Source organism: Schistocerca serialis, chromosome 11 (genome assembly GCF_023864345.2).
Source record: "Schistocerca serialis cubense isolate TAMUIC-IGC-003099 chromosome 11, iqSchSeri2.2, whole genome shotgun sequence".
NCBI lineage: Eukaryota > Metazoa > Arthropoda > Insecta > Orthoptera > Acrididae > Schistocerca > Schistocerca serialis.
The window spans coordinates 79,955,136-79,978,247 of NC_064648.1; positions in this window are offsets into that span (position 1 = coordinate 79,955,136).

Genomic DNA, 23,112 nt, shown 5'->3' on the forward strand with positions numbered 1-23,112 from the left:
CCATAGAAACGTTACTCTATTTAGAAGGAGAAGTCATAGAGCCCATAGTATATCATAGCGTACCAATTTCTGTGTTGATTCGTCAATGTGAGCTAGCCAAGGATGCAGTAAAGAAGGAATAGTGCATCGGAAAGGAGATACTCCTATCCCAAAAGAAACTCCTGTCGTTTCCATAGAAAAGTTACTCGATTTAGAAGGAGAAGACTTACAACCCATAAAATTTCATAGCGATGCAATTTCTATGTTAATTCGTGAATGTGGGGGAGCGAGGGATGCAGTAAAGAAGGAATAGTGCATCGGTAGAGAGATACTCGTATCTCAAAAATAAATCCTGTCGTTTCCATAGAAACGTTACTCGATTTCGAAGAAGATGTCATAGAGCACAAAGTATTTCATATCGACGCAATTTCTGTGTTAATTCGTCTGTGAGAGGGAGCGAGGGATACTGTAAAGAAGGAATAGTGCATCGGAAAGGAGATAGTCGTATCCCAAAAGAAAATCCTGTCGTTTCCATAGAAACTTTACTCGATTTAGAAGGAGAAGTCATAGAACCCATAGTATAACATAGCGACGCAATTGCAGTGTTAATTCGTCAATGTGAGGGAAATGAATATCCTGTCGTTTCCACAGAAAAGTTACTCGATTTAGAACTAGAAGCCATAGAACCCATTGTATTTCATAGCGACCTAGTTTCTGTGTTAATTCGTCAATGTGAGGGAGCGAGGGATGCAGTAAAGAAGGCATAGTGCATCGGAAGGGAGATACTCGTATCCCAAATGAAAATTCTCTCGTTTCCATAGAAACGTTGCCGATTTAGAAGGAGAAGTAATAGATCTCATAGGATTTCATAGCGACGCAATTTCTGTGTGAATTCGTCAATGTGAGGCAGCGAGGGATGCAGAGAAGAAGGAATTGTATATCGAGAAGGCGAGTCGTATCCCATAAGAAGATCCGGTCGTTTCCGTAGAAACGTTATTCGATTAGGAAGGACTAGTCATAATACCCAGAGTATTTCATAGCGACGCAATTTGCAATGTTAATTCGTCAATGCGAGGTAGCGAGGAATGTAGCAAAGAAGGATAGTGCACCTTAAAGGAGATACTCGTATCCTAAAAGAAAATCCTGTCGTTTCCATAGAAACGTTACTCTATTTAGAAGGAGAAGTCATAGAGCCCATAGTATATCATAGCGTGGCAATTTCTGTGTTGATTCGTCAATGTGAGCTAGCCAAGGATGCATTAAAGGAGGTATAGTGCATCGGAAAGGAGATACTCCTATCCCAAAAGAAACTCCTGTCGTTTCCATAGAAACGTTACTCCATTTAGAAGGAGAAGACATATAACCCATAGTATTTCATAGCGATGCAATTTCTATGTTAATTCGTCAATGTGGGGGAGCGAGGGATGCAGTAAAGGAGGAATAGTGTATCGGTAGAGAGATACTCGTATCTCAAAAGTAAATCCTGTCGTTTCCATAGAAACGTTACTCGATTTCGAAGAAGATGTCATAGAACACAAAGTATTTCTTAGCGACGCAATTTCTGTGTTAATTCGTCAATGAGAGGGAGCGAGGGATGCAGTAAAGAAGGAATAGTGCATCGGAAAGGAGATACTCGTATCCCAAAAGAAAATCCTGTCGTTTCCATAGAAACGTTACTTGATTTAGAAGGAGAAGTCATAGAACCCATAGTATAACATAGCGACGCAATTGCAGTGTTAATTCGTCAATGTGAGGGAGCGAAGGATGCAGTAAAGTGGGAATAGTGCATCGGAAAGGAGATACTCGTATGCCAAAAGAAAATCATGTCGTTTCCATAGAAACGTTACTATTTTTAGAAAGAGACGTCATAGAACCCATAGTATTTCATAGCGACGCAATATCTGTGTTAATTCGTCAATGTGAGGGACCAAGGGATGCAGTAAAGAAGGAATAGTGCGCCGGAAAGGAGATGTATCCCAAAAGAAAATCCTGTCGTTTCCATAGAAACGTTACTCGATTTAGAAGGAGATGTCAAAGAAACCATAATATTTCATAGCGACACAATTTCTGTGTTAATTCGTCAATGTGAGGGAGCGAGTGATGCAGTAAAGAAGGAATAGTGCATCGGAAAGGAGATACTCGTATCTCAAAAGAAAATCCTGTCGTTTCCATAGAAACGTTACTCGATTCGAAGGAGATGTCATAGAATCCATAGTATTTCATAGCGACGCAATGTCTGTGTTAAATCGCCAAAGTGAGGGAGCGAGGGATGCAGTAAAGAAGGATTAGTGCATCGGAAAGGAGACAGTTGTATCCCAAAAGAAAATCCTGTCGTTTACATAGAAACGTTACTCGATTTAGAAGGAGAGGCCATAGAACACATAGTATTTCATAGCGACGCAAATTCTTTGTTAATTCGTCAATGTGAGGGAGCGAGGGATGCAGTAAAGACGGAATAGTGCATGGGGAAGGAGATACTCGTATCCCAAAAGAAAATCCTGTCGTTTCCATAGAATCGTTATATCGTTTTAGAAGGAGACGTCAAAGAACGCATAGTATTTCATAGCCCCGCAATTTCTGTGTTAATCGTCAATGTGAGGGAGCGAGTGATGCAGTAAAGAATAAATAGTGCATCGGAATGGACATATTCGTATCCCAAAAGAATATCCTGTCGTTTCCATAGAAACGTTACTCGATTTAGAACTAGAAGCCATAGAGCCCATAGTATTTTATAGCGACCTAGTTTCTGTGTTAATTCGTCAATGTGAGGGAGCGAGGGATGCAGTAAAGAAGGCATAGTGCATCGGAAGGGAGATACTCGTATCCCAAATGAAAATTCTCTCGTTTACATAGAAACGTTGTTGATTTAGAAGGAGAAGTAATAGATCTCATAGTATTTCATAGCGACGCAATTTCTGTGTGAATTAGTCAATGTGAGGCAGCGAGGGATGCAGTGAAGAAGGAATTGTAAATCGGGAAGGAGATAGTCGTATCCCATAAGAAGATCCGGTCGTTTCCGTAGATACGTTATTCGATTAGGAAGGAGTAGTCATAATACCCAGAGTATTTCATAGCGACGCAATTTGCAATGTTAATTAGTCAATGCGAGGTCGCGAGGGATGTAGCAAAGAAGGATAGTGCACCTTAAAGGAGATACTCGTATCCTAAAAGAAAATCGTGTCGTTTCCATAGAAACGTTACTCTATTTAGAAGGAGAAGTCATAAAGCCCATAGTATATCATAGCGTGGCAATTTCTGTGTTGATTCGTCAATGTGAGCTAGCCAAGGATGCTTTAAAGAAGGTATAGTGAATCGGAAAGGAGATACTCCTCTCCCAAAAGAAACTCCTGTCGTTTCCATAGAAACGTTACTCGATTTAGAAGGAGAAGACATATAACCCATAGTATTACATAGCGATGCAATTTCTATGTTAATTCGTCAATGTGGGGGAGCGAGGGATGCAGTAAAGAAGGAATAGTGCATCGGTAGAGAGATACTCGTATCTCAAACGTAAATCCTGTCGTTTCCATAGAAACGTTACTCGATTTCGATGAAGATGTCATAGAACACAAAGTATTTCATAGCGACGCAATTTCTGTGATAATTCGTCAATGAGAGGGAGCGAGGGATGCAGTAAAGAAGGAATAGTGCATCGGAAAGGAGATACTCGTATCCCAAAAGAAAATCCTGTCGTTTCCATAGAAACGTTACTTGATTTAGAAGGAGAAGTCATAGAACCCATAGTAAAACATAGCGACGCAATTGCAGTGTTAATTCGTCAATGTGAGGGTGCGAAGGATGCAGTAAAGTGGGAATAGTGCATCGGAAAGGAGATAGTCGTATCCCAACAGAAAATCCTGTCGTTTACATAGAAACGTTACTCGATTTAGAAGGAGAGGCCATAGAACACATAGTATTTCATAGCGACGCAAATTCTGTGTTAATTCGTCAATGTGAGGGAGCGAGGGATGCAGTACAGACGGAATAGTGCATAAGGAAGGAGATACTCGTATCCCAAAGAAAATCCTGTCGTTTCCATAGAAACGTTACTCGATTAGAAGGAGATGTCATAGAACCCATAGTATTTCATAGCGTCGCAATTTCTATGTTAAATCGCCAAGGTGAGGGAGCGAGGGATGCAGTAAAGAAGGAATAATGAATCGGAAAGGAGATTCTCGTATCTCAAAAGAAAATCGTGTCGTTTCCATAGAAACGTTACTCGATTTAGTAGGAGAAGTCGTAGAAAACATAGCATTTCATAGCGACGCAAATTCTGTGTTAATTCGTCAATGTGAGGGAGCGAGGGATGCAGTAGAGAAGGAATAGTGCATCGGAAAGGAGATACTTGTATCCCAAAAGAAAATCCTGTCGTTTCCAAAGAAACGTTACTCGATTAGAAGGAGATGTCATAGAACCCATAGTATTTCATAGCGACGCAATTTCTGTATTAAGTTGACAATGTGGGGTAGCGAGGGATGCAGTAAAGAAGGAATAGTGCATCGGAAAGGAGACAGTCGTATCCCAAACGAAAATCCTGTCGTTTACATGGAAACGTTACTCGATTTAGAACGAGAAGCCATAGAACCCATTGTACACTCCTGGAAATGGAAAAAAGAACACATTGACACCGGTGTGTCAGACCCACGATACTTGCTCCGGACACTGCGAGAGGCCTGTACAAGCAATGATCACACGCACGGCACAGCGGACACACCAGGAACCGCGGTGTTGGCCGTCGAATGGCGCTAGCTGCGCAGCATTTGTGCACCGCCGCCGTCAGTGTCAGCCAGTTTGCCGTGGCGTACGGAGCTCCATCGCAGTCTTTAACACTGGTAGCATGCCGCGACGGCGTGGACGTGAACCGTATGTGCAGTTGACGGACTTTGAGCGAGGGCGTATAGTGGGCATGCGGGAGGCCGGGTGGACGTACCGCCGAATTGCTCAACACGTGGGACGTGAGGTCTCCACAGTACATCGATGTTGTCGCCAGTGGTCGGCGGAAGGTGCACGTGCCCGTCGACCTGGGACCGGACCGCAGCGACGCACGGATGCACGCCAAGACCGTAGGATCCTACGCAGTGCCGTAGGGGACCGCACCGCCACTTCCCAGCAAATTAGGGACACTGTTGCTCCTGAGGTATCGGCGAGGACCATTCGCAACCGTCTCCATGAAGCTGGGCTACGGTCCCGCACACTGTTAGGCCGTCTTCCGCTCACGCCCCAACATCGTGCAGCCCGCCTCCAGTGGTGTCGCGACAGGCGTGAATGGAGGGACGAATGGAGACGTGTCGTCTTCAGCGATGAGAGTCGCTTCTGCCTTGGTGCCAATGATGGTCGTATGCGTGTTAGGCACCGTGCAGGTGAGCGCCACAACGAGGACTGCATACGACCGAGGCACACAGGGCCAACACCCGGCATCATGGTGTGGGGAGCGATCACCTGCACTGGCCGAACACCACTGGTGATCGTCGAGGGGACACTGAATAGTGCACGGTACATCCAAATCGTCATCGAACCCATCGTTCTACCATACCTAGACCGGCAAGGGAACTTGCTGTTCCAACAGGACAATGCACGTCCGCATGAATCCCGTGTCACCCAACGTGCTCTAGAAGGTGTACGTCAACTACCCTGGCCAGCAAGATCTCCGGATCTGTCCCCCATTGAGCATGTTTGGGACTGGATTAAGCGTCGTCTCACGCGGTCTGCACGTCCAGCACGAACGCTGGTCCAACTGAGGCGCCAGGTGGAAATGGCATGGCAAGCCATTCCACAGGACTACATCCAACATCTCTACGATCGTCTCCATGGGAGAATAGCAGCCTGCATTGCTGCGAAAGGTGGATATACACTGTACTAGTGCCGACATTGTGCATGCTCTGTTGCCTGTGTCTATGTGCCTGTGGTTCTGTCAGTGTGATCATGTGATGTATCTGACCCCAGGAATGTGTCAATAAAGTTTCCCCTTCCTGGGACAATGAATTCACGGTGTTCTTATTTCAATTTGCAGGAGTGTATTTCATAGCGACGCAATTTCTGTGTTAATTCGTCAATGTGAGGGAGCGAGGGATTCACTAAAGAAGGAACAGTGCATCGGAAAGGAGATAGTCGTATCCCAAATGAAAATTCTGTCGTTTACATAGAAACGTTACTCAATTTAGAAGGAGATGTCATAGAAGCCATATTATTTCATAGCGATGCAATTTCTATGTTAATTCGTCAAAGTGAGGGAGCAAGGGATGCAGTATGGAAGGAATAGTGCATCGGAAAGGAGACAGTCGTATCCAAAAAGAAAATCCTGTCGTTTCCATAGAAACGTTACTCGATTTGGAAGGAGAAGTCATAGAGCCCATAGTATATCATAGCATGGCAATTTCTGTGTTAATTCGTCAATGTGAGGGAGCGAAGGATGCAGTAAAGAAGGAATGGTGCATCTAAAAGGAGATACTCCTATCCCAAAAGAAACTCCTGTCGTTTCCATAGAAACGTTACTCGATGTAGAAGGAGAAGACATAGGACCCTTAGTGTTTCATAGCGACGCAATTTCTGTGTTAATTCGTCAATGTGGGTTAGTGAGTGATGCAGTAAAGAAGGAATAGTGCATTGGGAAAGAGATACTCGTATCCCAAAAGAAAATCCTGTCGTTTCCATTGAAAAGTTACTTGAATTAGAAAGAGATGTCATAGAACCCATAGTATTTCATAGCGACGCAATTTCTTTGTTAATTCGTCAATGTGAGGGAGCTAGGGATGCAGTAAAGAAGGAATAGTGCAACGGAAAGGAGATAGTCGTATCCCAAAAGAAAATCCTGTCGTTTCCATAGAAACGTTACTCGATTTAGAGGGAGAAGTTACAGAACTCATAATAATTCATAGTGACGCAATTTCTGTGCTAATTCGTCAATGTGAGGGAGCGAGGGATGCAGTAAAGAAGGAATAGTGCATCGGAAAGGAGATACTCGTATCCCAAAAGAAAATCCTGTCGTTTCCATAGAATCGTTATAGAGATTTAGAAGGAGACGTCAGAGAACGCATAGTATTTCATAGCCCCGCAATTTCTGTGTTAATTCGTCAATGAGAGGGAGCGAGGGATGCAGTAAAGGAGGAATAGTGCATCGGAAAGGAGATAGTCGTATCCCAAATGAAAATTCTGTCGTTTACATAGAAACGTTACTCAATTTAGAAGGAGATGTCATAGAAGCCATATTATTTCATAGCGATGCAATTTCTATGTTAATTCGTCAAAGTGAGGGAGCAAGGGATGCAGTATGGAAGGAATAGTGCATCGGAAAGGAGATAGTCGTATCCAAAAAGAAAATCCTGTCGTTTCCATAGAAACGTTACTCGATTTGGAAGGAGAAGTCATAGAGCCCATAGTATATCATAGCATGGCAATTTCTGTGTTAATTCGTCAATGTGAGGGAGCGAAGGATGCAGTAAAGAAGGAATGGTGCATCTAAAAGGAGATACTCCTATCCCAAAAGAAACTCCTGTCGTTTCCATAGAAACGTTACTCGATGTAGAAGGAGAAGACATAGGACCCTTAGTGTTTCATAGCGACGCAATTTCTGTGTTAATTCGTGAATGTGGGTTAGTGAGGGATGCAGTAAAGAAGGAATAGTGCATTGGGAAAGAGATACTCGTATCCCAAAAGAAAATCCTGTCGTTTCCATAGAAACGTTACTTGATTTAGAAGGAGAAGTCATAGAACCAATAGTATAACATAGCGACGCAATTGCAGTGTTAATTCGTCAATGTGAGGGAGCGAAGGATGCAGTAAAGTGGGAATAGTGCATCGGAAAGGAGATACTCGTATCCCAAAAGAAAATCATGTCGTTTCCATAGAAACGTTACTATTTTTAGAAAGAGACGTCATAGAACCCATAGTATTTCATAGCGACGCAATTTCTGTGTTAAACCGCCAACGAGAGGGAGCGAGGGATGCAGTAAAGAAGGATTAGTGCATCGGAAAGGAGATAGTCGTATCCCAAAAGAAAATCCTGTCGTTTCCATAGAAACGTTCCTCTATTTAGAATGAGATGTCATAGAACCCATGGTATTTCATAGCGACGCAATTTCTGTGTTAATTCGTCAATGTGAGGGAGCCAGGAATGCAGTACAGAAGTAATCGTGCTTCGGAAAGGAGATACTCGTATCCCAAAAGAAAATCCTGTCGTTTCCATAGAAACGTTACTCAATTAGAAGGAGATCTCATAGAACACATAGTATTTCATAGCGACGCAATTTCTGAGTTAAATCGCCAAAGTGAGGGAGCGAGGGATGCAGTAAAGAAGGATTAGTGCATCGGAATGGAGACAGTCGTATCCCAAAAGAAAATCCTGTCGTTTACATAGAAACGTTACTCGATGTAGAAGGAGAAGACATAGGACCCTTAGTGTTTCATAGCGACGCAATTTTTGTGTTAATTCGTCAATGTGAGGGAGCGAGGGATGCAGTAAAGAAGGAATAGTGCATCGGAAAGGATATACTCGTATCCCAAAAGAAAATCCTGTCGCTTCTATAGAAACGTTACTTAATTTAGAAGGAGAACTCATAGAACGCATAATATATCATAGCGACGCAATTACTGTGTTAATTCGTCAATGTGAGGGAGCGCGGGTTGCAGTAAAGAAGGAATAGTACATCGGAAAGGAGATGGTCGTATTCCAAAAGAAAATCCTGTCGCTTCCATAAAAACGTTACTCGATTTAGAAGGAGATGTCATAGAAACCATAGTACTTCATAGTGACACAATTTCTGTGTTATTCATCAATTATAGGGTGCGAGGGATGCAGTATAGAGGGAATAGTGCATGGGAAAGGAGATAGTCGTATCCCAAAAGAAAATCCTGTCGTTTCCGTAGAAACGTTAATCGATTTAGAAGGAGATGTCATAGAGCCCATAGTATTTCATAGCGACGCAATTGCAGTGTTAATTCGTCAATGTAAGGGAGCGAGGGATGCAGTAAAGAAGAATAGTGCACCGGAAAGGAGATACTCGTACCCCAAAAGAAAATCCTGTTGTTTCCATAGAAACGTTACTCTATTTAGAAGGAGAAGTCATAGAGCCCATAGTATATCATAGCATGGCAATTTCTGTGTTAATTCGTCAATGTGAGGGAGCGATGGATGCAGTAAAGAAGGAATGGTGCAACGCAAAGGAGATACTCCTATCCCAAAAGAAACTCCTGTCGTTTCCATAGAAACGTTACTCGATGTAGAAGGAGAAGACATAGGACCTTAGTGTTTCATAGCGACGCAATTTCTGTATTAATTCGTCAATGTGAGGGAGCGAGGGATGCAGTAAAGAAGGAATAGTGCAGCGGAAAGGAGATGCTCGTATCCCAAAAGAAAATCCTGTCGTTTCCATAGAATCGTTATATCGATTTAGAAGGAGTCGTCAGAGAACGCATAGTATTTCATAGCCCCGCAATTTCTGTGTTAATCGTCAATGTGAGGGAGCGAGGGATGCAGTAACAAAATACATAGTGTATCGGAATGGACATATTCGTATCCCAAAAGAATATCCTGTCGTTTCCATAGAAACGTTTCTCGATTTAGAAGTAGAAGCCATAGAACCCATAGTATTTCATAGCGACCTAGTTTCTGTGTTAATTCGTCAATGTGAGGGAGCGAGGGATGCAGTAAAGAAGGCATAGTGCATCGGAAGGGAGATACTCGTATCCGAAATGAAAATTCTCTCGTTTCCATAGAAACGTTATCGATTTAGAAGGAGAAGTAATAGATCCCGTAGTATTTCATATCGACGCAATTTCTGTGTTAATTCGTTAATGTGAGGCAGCGAGGGATGCAGTGAAGAAGGAATTGTAGATCGTAAAGGAGATAGTCGTATCCCATAAGAAGATCCGGTCGTTTCCGTAGAAACATTATTCAATTTGCAAGGAGATGTCATAGTACCCAGAATATTTCATAGCGACGCAATTGCAGTGTTAATTCGTCAATGCGAGGGAGCGTGGGATGTAGCAAAGAAGGATAGTGCACCGGAAAGGAGATACTCGTATTCTAAAAGAAAACCCTGTCGTTTCCATAGAAACGTTACTCTTTTTAGAAGGAGAAGCCATAGAGCCCATAGTATATCATAGCGTGGCAATTTCTGTGTTGATTCGTCAATGAGAGGGAGCGAAGGATGCAGTAAAGTGGGAATAGTGCATCGGAAAGGAGATACTCGTATCCCAAAAGAAAATCATGTCGTTTCCATAGAAACGTTACTATTTTTAGAAAGAGACGTCATAGAACCCATAGTATTTCATAGCGATGCAATCTCTGTGTTAAACCGCCAAAGTGAGGGAGCGAGGGATGCAGTAAAGAAGGATTAGTGCATCGGAAAGGAGATAGTCGTATCCCAAAAGAAAATCCTGTCGTTTCCATAGAAACGTTCCTCTATTTAGAATGAGATGTCATAGAACCCATGGTATTTCATAGCGACGCAATTTCTGTGTTAATTCGTCAATGTGAGGGAGCGAGGAATGCAGTACAGAAGTAATCGTGCTTCGGAAAGGAGATACTCGTATCCCAAAAGAAAATCCTGTCGTTTCCATAGAAACGTTACTCGATTAGAAGGAGATGTCATAGAACCCATAGTATTTCATAGCGACGCAATTTCTGTGATAAATCGCCAAAGTGATGGAGCGAGGGATGCAGTAAAGAAGGATTAGTGCATCGGAATGGAGACAGTCGTATCCCAAAAGAAAATCCTGTCGTTTACATAGAAACGTTACTCGATTTAGAAGGACAAGCCATAGAACACATAGTATTTCATAGCGACGCAAATTCTGTGTTAATTCGTCAATGTGAGGGAGCGAGGGATTCAGTAAAGAAGGAATAGTGCATCGGAAAGGAGACAGTCGTATCCCAAATGAAAATCTTGTCGTTTACATAGAAACATTACTCGATTTTGAGGGAGATGTCATAGAACCCATAGTATTTCATAGCGACGCAATTTCAGTGATAAGTCGCCAAAGTGGGGTAGCGAGGGATGCAGTAAAGAAGGAAGAGTGCATCGGCAAGGAGACAGTCGTATCCCAAAAGAAAATCCTGTCGTTTACATGGAAACGTTACTCGATGTAGAACGAGAAGCCATAGAGCCCATAGTATATATTAGCGTGGAAATTTCTGTGTTAATTCGTCAATGTGTTGGGGTAGCGAAGGATGCAGTAAAGAAGGAATGGTGCATGGGAAAGGAGATACTCCTATCCCAAATGAAACTCCTGTCGTTTCCATAGAAACGTTACTCGATGTAGAAGGAGAAGACATAGGCCCCTTAGTGTTTCATAGCGACGCAATTTTTGTGTTAATTCGTCAAGGTGAGGGAGCGAGGGATGCAGTAAAGAAGGAATAGTGCATTGGAAAGGAGATACCCGTATCCCAAAAGAAAATCCAGTCGATTCCATATAAACGTTAATCGATTTAGAAGGATATGTCATAGAGCCCATAGTATTTCATAGCGACGCAATTGCAGTGTTAATTCGACAATGTGAGGGAGCGAGGGATGCAGTAAAGAAGAATAGTGCACCGGAAAGGAGATACTCGTATCCCAAAAGAAAATCCTGTCGTTTCTATAGAAACGTTACTTCATTTAGAAGGAGAACTCGTAGAACGCATAATATATCATAGCGTCGCAATTACTGTGTTAATTCGTCAATGTGAGTGAGCGCGGGTTGCAGTAAAGATGGAATAGGGCATCGGAAAGAAGATGGTCGTATCCCAAAAGTAAATCCTGTCGTTTCCATTGAAACGTTAATCGATTTAGAAAGAGAGTTCATAGCACCCATAGTATTTCATAGCGACGCAATATCTGTGTTAATTCGTCAGTGTGAAGGAGCGTGGGATGCAATAAAGAAGGAATAGAGCATCGGAAAGGAGATAGTCGTATCCCAATGGAAGATCCTGTCGTTTCCATAGAAACGTTACTCGATTTGGAAGGAGATGACATAGAACACATAGTATTTCATAGTGACGCAATTGCAGTGTTAATTCGTCAATGCGAGGGAGCGAGGGATGTAGTAAAGAGGGATAGTGCACCGGAAAGGAGATACTCGTATCCCAAAAGAAAATCCTATCGTTTCCATAGAAACGTTACTCTATTTAGAAGGAGAAGTCATAGAGCCCATTGTATATCATAGCGTGGCAGTTTGTGTGTTGATTCGTCAATGTGAGGGAGCGAAAGATGCAGTAAAGAAGGAATAGTGCGTCGGAAAGGAGATGTATCCCAATAGAAAATCCTGTCGTTTCCATAATAACGTTACTCGATTTAGAAGGAGATGTCATAGAACCCATAGTACTACATAGCGACACAATTTCTGTGTTAATTCGTCAATGTGAGGGAGCGAGGGATGCAGTAAGGACGGAATACTGCATCAGAAAGGAGATACTCATGTCCCAAAAGAAGTTCCTGTCGTTTCCATAGAAACGTTACTCGATGTAGAAGGAGAAGTCATAGAACGCATAGTATATCATAGTGATGCAATTTCTGTGTTATTTCCTCAATGTGAGGGAGCGAGTGATGCAGTAAAAGTGGAATAGTGCAACGGAAAGGAGATAGACGTATCCAAAAAGAAAATCCTGTAATTTCCACAGAAACGTTATTCGATTTAGAGGGAGAAGTTATAGAACTCATAGTATTTCATACCAACGCAATTTCTGTGTTATTTCGTCAATGTGAGGGAGCGAGGGATGCAGTAAAGAAGGAATAGTGCATCGGAAAGGAGATACTCGTATCCCAAAAGAAAATCATGTCGTTTCCATAGAATCGTTATATCGATTTAGAAGGAGACGTCAAAGAACGCATAGTATTTCATAGCCCCTCAATTTCTGTGTTAATCGTCAATGTGAGGGAGCGAGGGAAGCAGTAAAGAATAAATAGTGCATCGGAATGGACATATTCGTATCCCAAAAGAATATCCTGTCGTTTCCATAGAAACCTTACTCGATTTAGAAGTAGAAGCCATAGAACCCCTAGTTTTTCATAGCGACCTAGTTTCTGTGTTAACTCGACAATGTGAGGGAGCGAAGGATGCAGTAAAGAAGGCATAGTGCATCGGAAGGGAGATACTCGTATCCCAAATCCTGTCGTTTCCGTAGAAACTTTACTCGATTTAGATGAGAAGTCATAGGACCCATAGTATTTCATAGCGACGTAGTCTCTGTGTTAATTCGTCAGTATGAGGGAGCGTGGGATGCAGTAAGGGACGAAAAGTGCATCGGAAAGGAGATACTCGTATCCCTAAAGAGAATCCTGTAGTTTGCTTAGAAACGTTATTCAATTTAGAAGGAGATGACATAGAACACATTGTATTTCATAGCGACGCCATTTCTGTGTTAATTCGTCAATGTGATGGAGGGAGGAATGCAGTAAAGATGGAATAGTGCTTCGGAAAGGAGTTATTCGTAACCCAAAAGAAAATCCTGTCGTTTCCATAGAAACGTTACTCGATTTAGAAGGAGATGTCATACAACCTATAGTATTTCAATGCGACGCAATTTCTGTGTTAATTCGTCAATGTGGGGGAGCGAGGGATGCAGTAAAGAAGGAATAGTGCATCGGAAAGGAGATACCCGTATCCCAAAAGAAAATCCTGTCGTTTCCATTGAATCGTTATATCGATTTAGAAGGAGACGTCAAAGAACGCATAGTATTTCATAGCCATTCAATTTCTGTATTAATCGTCAATGTGAGGGAGCGAGGGATGCAGTAAAGAATAAATAGTGCATCGGAATGGACATATTCGTATCCCAAAAGAATATCCTGTCGTTTCCATAGAAACGTCACTCAATTTAGAAGTAGAAGCCATAGAACCCATAGTATTTCATAGCGACCTAGTTTCTGTGTTAATTCGTCAATGTGAGTAAGCGAAGGATGCAGTAAAGAAAGCATAGTGCTTCGGAAGGGAGATACTCGTATCCCAAATTAAAAATTCTCTCGTTTCCATAGAAACGTTACTCGAATTTGAAAGAGATGACATAGAACACATTGTATTCCATAGCGACGCAATTTCTGTGTTTATTCGTCAATGTGAGGCAGCGAGGGATGCAGTGAAGAAGGAATTGTAGATCGGAAAGGAGATACTCGTATCCCAAATCCTGTCGTTTCCGTAGAAACGTTACTCGATTTACATGAGAAGTCATAGGACCCACAGTATTTCATAGCGACGCAATTTCTGTGTTAATTCGTCAATGTGAGGTAGCGAGGGATGCAGTAAAGAAGGAACAGTGCATCGGAAAGGAGATAATCGTATCCCAAAAGAAAATCCTTTCGTTTTCATAGAAATGTTACTCGATTTAGAAGGAGACGTCAAAGAAACCATAGTATTTCATAGCCCCACAATTTTCGTGTTAAATCGTCAATGTGAGGGAGCGAGGGATGCAGTAAAGAAGGAATAGTGCGTCGAAGAGGAGATGTATCCCAAAAGAAAATCCTGTCGTTTCCATTGAAACGTTACTCGATTTAGAAGGAGATGTCATAGAACCCATAGTATTTCATAGCGACGCAATTTCTGTGTTAATTCGTCAATGTGAGATAGCGAGGGATTCAGTAAAGATGGAATAGTGCATCGGAAAAGAGGCAGTTGTATCCCAAAAGAAAATCCTTTCGTTTACATAGAAACGTTACTCGATTTAGAAGGAGAAGCCATAGAACCCATAGTATTTCATAGCGACGCAATTTCTGTGTTAATACGTCAATGTGAGGGAGCGAGGGATGCAGTAAAGAAGGAATAGTGCATTTGAAAGGAGATAGTCGTATCCCAAAAGAAAATCCTTTCGTTTCCATAAAAATATTCTTCAATTTAGAAAGAGACGTCAAAGAACCCATAGTATTTCATAGCCCCACAATATCTGTGTTAATTTGTCAATGTGAAGGAGGAGAGGGATGCAGTAAAGAAGGAATAGTGCATCGGAAAGGAGATACTCATATCCGAAAAGAAACTCCAGTCGTTTCCACAGAACGATACTCGATTTAGAAGGAGAAGACATATAACCCATAGCATTTCATAGCGACGCAATTTCTGTGTTAATTCGTCAATGTGGGGGAGCGAGGGATACAGTAAAGATGGAATAGTGAATCGGTAGAGAGATACTCGTATCTGAAAAGAAAATCCTGTCGTTTCCATAGAAACGTTACTTTTTTTAGAAAGAGACATCATAGAACCATTAGTATGTCATAGCGACGCAATTTCTGTGTAAATTTGTCAATGTGAGGAAGCGAGGGTTGCAATAAAGAAGGAATAGTGCGTCGGAAAGGAGATGAATCCCAAAATAAATTCCTGTCGTTTCCATAGAAACGTTACTCGATTTAGAAGGAGATGCCATAGAACCCATAGTATTTTATAGCGACACAATTTCTGTGTTAATTCGTCAATGTGAGGGAGCGAGTGATGCAGTAAAGAAGGAATAGTGCATCGGAAAGGAGATACTCGTATCCTAAAAGAAAATCCTGTCGTTTCCATAGAAACGTTACTCGATTAGAAGGAGATATCATAGAACCCATAGTATTTCATAGCGACGCAATTTCTGTGTTAAATCGCCAAAGTGAGGGAGCGAGGGATGCAGTAAAGAAGTAATAGTGCATCGGAAAGGAGATACTCGTATCCCAAAAGAAAATCCTGTCGTTTCCATAGAAACGTTACTCGATTAGAAGGAGATGTCATAGAACCCATAGTATTTCATAGCGACGCAACTTCTGTGTTAAGTCGCCAATGTGGGGTAGCGAGGGATGCAGTAAAGAAGGAATAGTGCATCGGGAAAGAGATACTCGTATCCCAAAAGTAAATCCCTTCGTTTCCATAGAATCGTTACTCGATTTCGAAGGAGATGTCATAGAACACATAGTATTTCATAGCGACGCAATTTCAGTGTTAATTCGTCAATGTGGGGGAGCGAGGGATGCACTAAAGAAGGAATAGTGCATCGGCAGGGGAGATAGTCCTATCCCAAAAGAAAATCCTGTCGTTTCCATAGAAACGTTACTTGATTTAGAAGGAGAAGCCATAGAACCCATAGTAATTCATAGCGACGCAATTTCTGTGTTAAGTCTCCAATGTGAGGGAGTGAGGGTTGCAGTAAAGAAGGAATAGTGCATCGGAAAGGAGATAGTCGTATCCCAAAAGGAAATCCTGTCGTTTCCATAGAAACGTTACTCGATTTAGAAGGAGAAGCCATAGGACCCATAGTATTTCATAGCGTCGCAATTTCTGTGTTAATTCGTCAATGTGAGGGAGCGAGGGATGCAGTGAAATAGGAATAGTGCATCGGAAAGGAGATACTCGTATCCCAAAAGAAAATCCTGTCGTTTCCATAGAAACGTTACTTGATTTAGAAGGAGAAGCCATAGAACCCATAGTAATTCATAGCGACGCAATTTCTGTGTTAAGTCTCCAATGTGAGGGAGCGAGGGATGCAGTAAAGAAGGAATAGTGCATCGGAAAGCAGATACTCGTATCCCAAAAGAAAATCCTGTCGTTTCCATAGAAACGTTACTCGATTTAGTAGGAGAAGTCATAGAACCCATAGTATTTCATAGCGACGCAATTGCAGTGTTAATTCGTCAATGTGAGGGAGCGAAGGATGCAGTAAAGAAGGAATAGTGCATCGGAAAGGTGATAATCGCATCCCAAAAGAAATGCCTGTCGTTTTCAGAGAAACGTTACACGATTTAGAATGAGATGTCATAGAACTAATTGTATTTCATAGAGACGCAATTTCTGTGTTAATTCGTCAATGTGAGGGAGCGAGGGATGCAGTAAAGAAATAATAGTTCATCGGAAAGGAGACAGTCGTATCCCAAAAGAAAATCCTGTCGTTTACATAGAAACGTTACTCGATTTAGAAGGAGAAGCCATAGAACCCATAGTATTTCATAGCGACGCAATTTCTTTGTTAATTCGGCAATGTGGGATAGCGAGGGATTCAGTAAAGAAGGAGTAGTGCATCGGAAAGGAGACAGTCGTATCCCAAAAGAAAATCCTGTAGTTTCCATAGAATGTTTACTCGATTTAGAAGGAGAAGCCATAGAACCCATAGTATTTCATAGCAACGCAATTTCTGTGTTAATTCGTAAATATGAGGGAATGAGGGATGCAGTAAAGAAGGAATAGTGCATCGGAAAGGAGATACTCCTATCCCAAAAGAAACTCCTTTCGTCTCCATAGAAATGTTGCTCGATTTAGAAGGAGAAGACATAGAACACATAGTATTTCATAGCCACGCAATTTCTGTGGTAACTCGACAATGTGGGGGAGCGAGGGATGCAGTAAAGAAGGAATAGTGCATCGGGAGAGAGATACTCGTATCTCATAAGAAAATCCTGTCGTTTCCGTACAAACGTTACTCGATTTCGAAGAAGATGTCATAGAACACACAGTATTTCATAGCGACGCAAATTCTGTGTTAATTCGTCAACGTGAGGGAGCGCGGGATGCAGTAAAGAAGGAATAGTACATCGGAAAGGAGATACTCGTATCCCAAAAGAAAATCCTGTCGTTTCCTTAGAAACGTTACTCGATTTAGAAGGAGAAGTCATAGAACCCATAGTATATCATGCCGACGCAATTGCAGTGTTAATTCGTCAATGTGAGGGAGCGAAGGATGCAGTAAAAAAGGAATAGTGCATCGGAAAGGAGATATTCGTATCCCAAACTAAAATCCTGTCGTTTCCATAGAAACGTTACTCGTTTTGGAAGGAGAAGTCATAGAACACATTGTATTTCATAGCGACACAATTTCTTTGTTTATTCGTCTATGTGAGGGAGCGGGGGATGCACTAAAGAAGGAATAGTGCATCGGCAGGGGAGATAGTCCTATCCCAAAAGAAAATCCTGTCGTTTCCATAGAAACGTTACTTGATTTAGAAGGAGAAGCCATAGAACCCATAGTAATTCATAGCGACGCAATTTCTGTGTTAAGTCTCCAATGTGAGGGAGTGAGGGTTGCAGTAAAGAAGGAATAGTGCATCGGAAAGGAGATAGTCGTATCCCAAAAGGAAATCCTGTCGTTTCCATAGAAACGTTACTCGATTTAGAAGGAGAAGCCATAGGACCCATAGTATTTCATAGCGTCGCAATTTCTGTGTTAATTCGTCAATGTGAGGGAGCGAGGGATGCAGTGAAAAAGGAATAGTGCATCGGAAAGGAGATACTCGTATCCCAAAAGAAAATCCTGTCGTTTCCATAGAAACGTTACTTGATTTAGAAGGAGAAGCCATAGAACCCATAGTAATTCATAGCGACGCAATTTCTGTGTTAAGTCTCCAATGTGAGGGAGCGAGGGATGCAGTAAAGAAGGAATAGTGCATCGGAAAGGAGATACTCGTATCCCAAAATATAATCCTGTCGTTTACAAGGAAACGTTACTCGATTTAGAAGGAGAAGCCATAGGACCCATAGTATTTCATAGCGACGCAATTTCTGTGTTAATTCGTCAATGTGAGGGAGCGAGGGATGCAGTGAAAAAGGAATAGTGCATCAGAAAGGAGACACTCGTGTCCCAAAAGAAAATCCTGTCGTTTCCATAGAAACGGCCCTCGAGTTAGAAGGAGATGTCATAGAACTCATAGTATCTCATAGCGACGTAATTTCTGCGTTAATTCGTCGATGTGAGGGAGCGAGGGATGCAGTAAAGAAGGAATAGTGCATCGGAAAGGAGATACTCGTATCCCAAAATATAATCCTGTCGTTTACAAGGAAACGTTACTCGATTTAGAAGGAGAAAACATAGAACCCATAGTATTTCATAGCGACGCAATTTCTGTGTTAATTCGTCGATGTGAGGGTGCGAGGGATGCAGTAAAGAAGGAATAGTGCATCGGAAAGGAGATACTCGTATCCCAAAAGAAAATCCTGTCATTTTCATAGAAACGTTACTCGATTTAGAAGGTATAAAATAAATAAAATAAAATATAGTAAAATATTAATTTTTCTATCTGTATGATAGTGATTGGTTGTAATTAATATTTGCTTACTGGAACGAGGACGCTTAATTATTTGGTATCAGACGCTTGACAATGGCTTTTTCGTAAATGCAATGTTAATCGTAGTTGACCGTAAAATGTGATTCAAATAAACGGACTTCGTATTTAAATCGTTTCCAAAGACTGCTGCGGTAGGTGGGGACTCAAAACTAAATTCTCAATATTAGAGTAATTTTGCCAGCCATGTCAATACGTCGTACAGAGGTTACTGTCTACTAAACATAAAAAGTTTACACAGTTAGTTAAATCAGATATATTCAACCAATAAGCCTACAGTTCAATAATTCTACTTACTTTCATAAATATAAATTCTTTACAGAATCGAGTGCCTGTTAAGATTGCAACTCGCAGTGTTCTTATATAACATCAAATATGGTGGAGTGCCATTCAATGAAATATATGTGCTTCCCGCACCACTTATCCAAGACCTCTCCCTTCTTAATGAAACATAAGAGCATCGTAATTGTGTTTTTTGTTTTATCAGCGACATAGCGCTGCAGTTCTGTGCCATAAGCTTTATTTATTTGTCAGAGATTAATTACTTAATTAAGATTTCGCGTTTCCGAGGAGACTCACGCACGGCATGCAAATGTGCCTTTATATTGCCCCGTGAATTGCGAGGCGAGAGGACACACCTGCAGGCGAGCAATTCACCTTAATGCACAAGAAAATCTAAGTTATCTACAACTATTTACATGACATACATTATACAGTATATTATATACAAAATTTGAATGACGCGCGTGCGCCGTAAAAGTTCTTATGTTGGCAAAATAGAGGGCGCGCATGCGCAGAAGCGTCAGTATGCCTCCGGCACTGCCGTTATATCGTAAATTTAGATCACGCGGCACAGTATTGCACTTCATATTGTTCGTGTGCGCGCGCATTTCTTAGTCGTTGCACAAAGAAAATATTCCACCAAGATTACATATGAAGACTACATTCTATGATCGGTAGCTTAGTTTTAAAATTACAGTATTTGTTATAATACAATACAACTTTAGATTGTTGAATGTTCTTAGTTACATAGTATTGCACTTCAAAGAAAAGTGTCTTTACGTTTCAGGTTAGTTGACCTATACACATCGTGTCGTTATTACAGTTTATATTCATCTGCTGCACAATAATTTTTCACAGGTTAGTGTCGTCGTGGTAAAGTTTTTTTTGATCACAGTAACATCGCTGTATAACAACGTGATTGATACATAAGCATGTCCATTTCCTATTTCCATTATAGTCGTTGTGATGCAGTTCGTTGTGACAAAAGGCATTGTTTATTACAGGTCAGACGTGACCCGTCGAGTAATTGGTCCATATGCAGTTCGTTTTCGATATTCCCTGGAAGCTTGGTTGCAGAACCTCGGACGGCACATAGCTGGCGTCGATCCTTGGATAGTCCGGGTAAGTGTGTCCGTCACATTTCGAGAACATTCCATTCCCTGAAGTACCAACCAAAATTCTTCCACTCGTCGTGTTGTTTTCTGGACAGGCACGTTGTGACCATTTAATCCAGTTAACATCTTGAAGTTAGATACTGTAGTAATGTCACTAGACGATGAACCAATTACGCACTTCACATTTCCAGTTTTTTTTTTTTTTTAAATATAGCTCACCTAAATGTTCGTAGTTACTTATCGAAGAAATCGTTCATCGCGTTTACAAAGGTACGATGCATCATGAATGTCATTAACAGTTTCTTTCACATAGGTTTCTGCGTAGTTGCAGACTTAGTAATGTACGTTAATGTCCGTGAACAGTGGTTCACTACGCATTTTTTTTTTTTTTTTTTTTTTACATTTTGGCACTCATTATTGTTCAAATTTTCACATAGTAACAGTTACATTATACATCAGTTAAAAAATAAACATAAGTAATCATACATATACACGTCACATATTTTCTTAGCATAAACATAATACAGTTACACATAAACATGTTTACATCATCATTACATAGCTGTAAATTATTACATTGTGTCACATTTGATTACATGAATTGCAGATATTTTCGTCCTCTTTAACGGTTTTGCTGGGATTTTATCGATGTTTTTTTTTTGTGATGTCATCTGAAATTAAGATAGGTTAGACACAACATTCACTACATCAGTAGGCAAGAACAGGCGTTTTCACTACTCAATAAATATTCAAAATAATAAGAGACGGAAAACTGTTCGATTCCTCGCGTTTTGTGCGTGTGTGTATAGTGTCTGTGTGGCCTTGGCTACTGGTAGATGCTTTTCTTGCTGAGAGATGTGCGTCTAATCTATTTCTCGAAGTAAAAGATCGCTTCACAGATGACGTCTGTCGGTTCGACAGGTGTCATACCAAGTCAGTGGTACCTACAGTCACAAATGTTCCGTGAAAAATTAATTTATCCTTCACTGGTACGTAATCATAAATTTTACTTTAATATTCAGTCTTCTCGGTGGTGCCGCGGCGTTGAAAGAAAAGTTCTTCTGTCTTCAACTTCGTCACTGGAACCGCTGAAATGAAAATTTCTATACTACTTATTATCTGTGTTGTAGCAAACAGAGTTTTGCGAGTTGCTTAGCAATGTTTTCATGGGTATGACTTTGACATTATTTTGCATGAAATGCTCTAAGATCTCGGTGTGCGTATAGCCCAATAATTTTGTTAGTTCTAGGATGTTGTAACAGATACGCACGAGGATGCGGTATGTTAACAATTATATAAGGTCCTTCATATAGCAGACGCCACTTGGCATTGCGTCGTTTGAGTGCTACAGATTTATGATGAGTACGAAGTAGTACAAGCATTCCTACCTTGAATTTTTGTTTTCTTTTTATTATGTTTGTGTGATGTTTGTTTCGTATCTGTGCGTGATGTGCCAGTGTAGTCAATACTTCTTTGATTTTCTGTTCAGGTGTGATTTCCTTGTCTGACAACTTAGGTAATGGTTCTATCCATTGATCGTTCTGTTTGCAACTGAACATGATCTCGTTAGGTGTGTAATTTGTATTGTAAATATTTAAGTTATTGTGTACGTCTTCGAAAAAACTTAGGTAGGACACCCAATTAGTATGCTTTGATGAAATATAGGTCCTCATGAATCGGTTTAGTTCTCGGAAAAGTCTTTCAGTCGCGTTACATTGTGGACTAAACTTTGAAATAAATATACTTTTAATGTTATTGTCCTTCAAGAAATTACTCCATTTGTACCCAGAGTAGTATGCTACATTATCTGACAGAATTGATTTAGGTTTTCCCACGTGCGTCAGGTAATCACTTGAGAATCTTCGTATTATAGCATTTGCAGTGGCGGATTTTAAAGCATAAAGTTTTACATGTTTAGAAAATATATCGAAAAAAGCTAAGATATATTTGACACCTCCAGAGCTTGCTGGATGCGGTCCACTGATGTCAGTACATAGAATTTCCAGGGGTTTACTCGGTAAAATAGAATGTAAATCTGTTTTTGTGGATAAATTCTGAGGTTTTGATTTTTGACATATGACACATGTTTTCAGTTCCCTGTAAATTTTTCTTCTCATATTGCTAAAATAACAGTATGTGCTGAGCTTTGCCAAACACTTTTTCGTCCCATAATGACCCCAAACTAAGTGTGTGTGCCAAATCAGATTACGTTCAGACTCTTTGGGAATGCATACACACCAGTTAGTAGCATTTGGATGTCGGCGATAAAATAACACATCATCGTGTAACTTGTAATACCTAGTCAAAGGATGATTGTGTTTTTCTACCAGTAATGTTATTATCTTATACCAATGAGGATCAGATTTTTGTAATTTAGCCATGTTTCAGCACATATCAATATAATATTGGTGATACTGCTTGTCTTGCATTATGAGAATCCTGTAGTCATTTATATTTTCTAAGTCACTGTTGGTTTCATTATACCTTGTGGAAGTCTAGACAAAGCGTCGGCAATGGTGTTGTCCTTACCTTTTATGTACTTAATTTCAAAAGAGTAGTTCTGAAGTGCAACTGCCCATCGTGATAGTCTAGGATGTACAAGTTTACAAGTTAACAAAAATGTCAGGGCCTGGTGATCGGTATAAATTACTGTATGTTTTCCAAATAAATAATAATTGAATTTCTTGAATGCCCAGACTATGGAAAGTGTTTCTAACTCAGTAGTGGAGTATGTACGCTCACATTCAGTTAGAGTACGA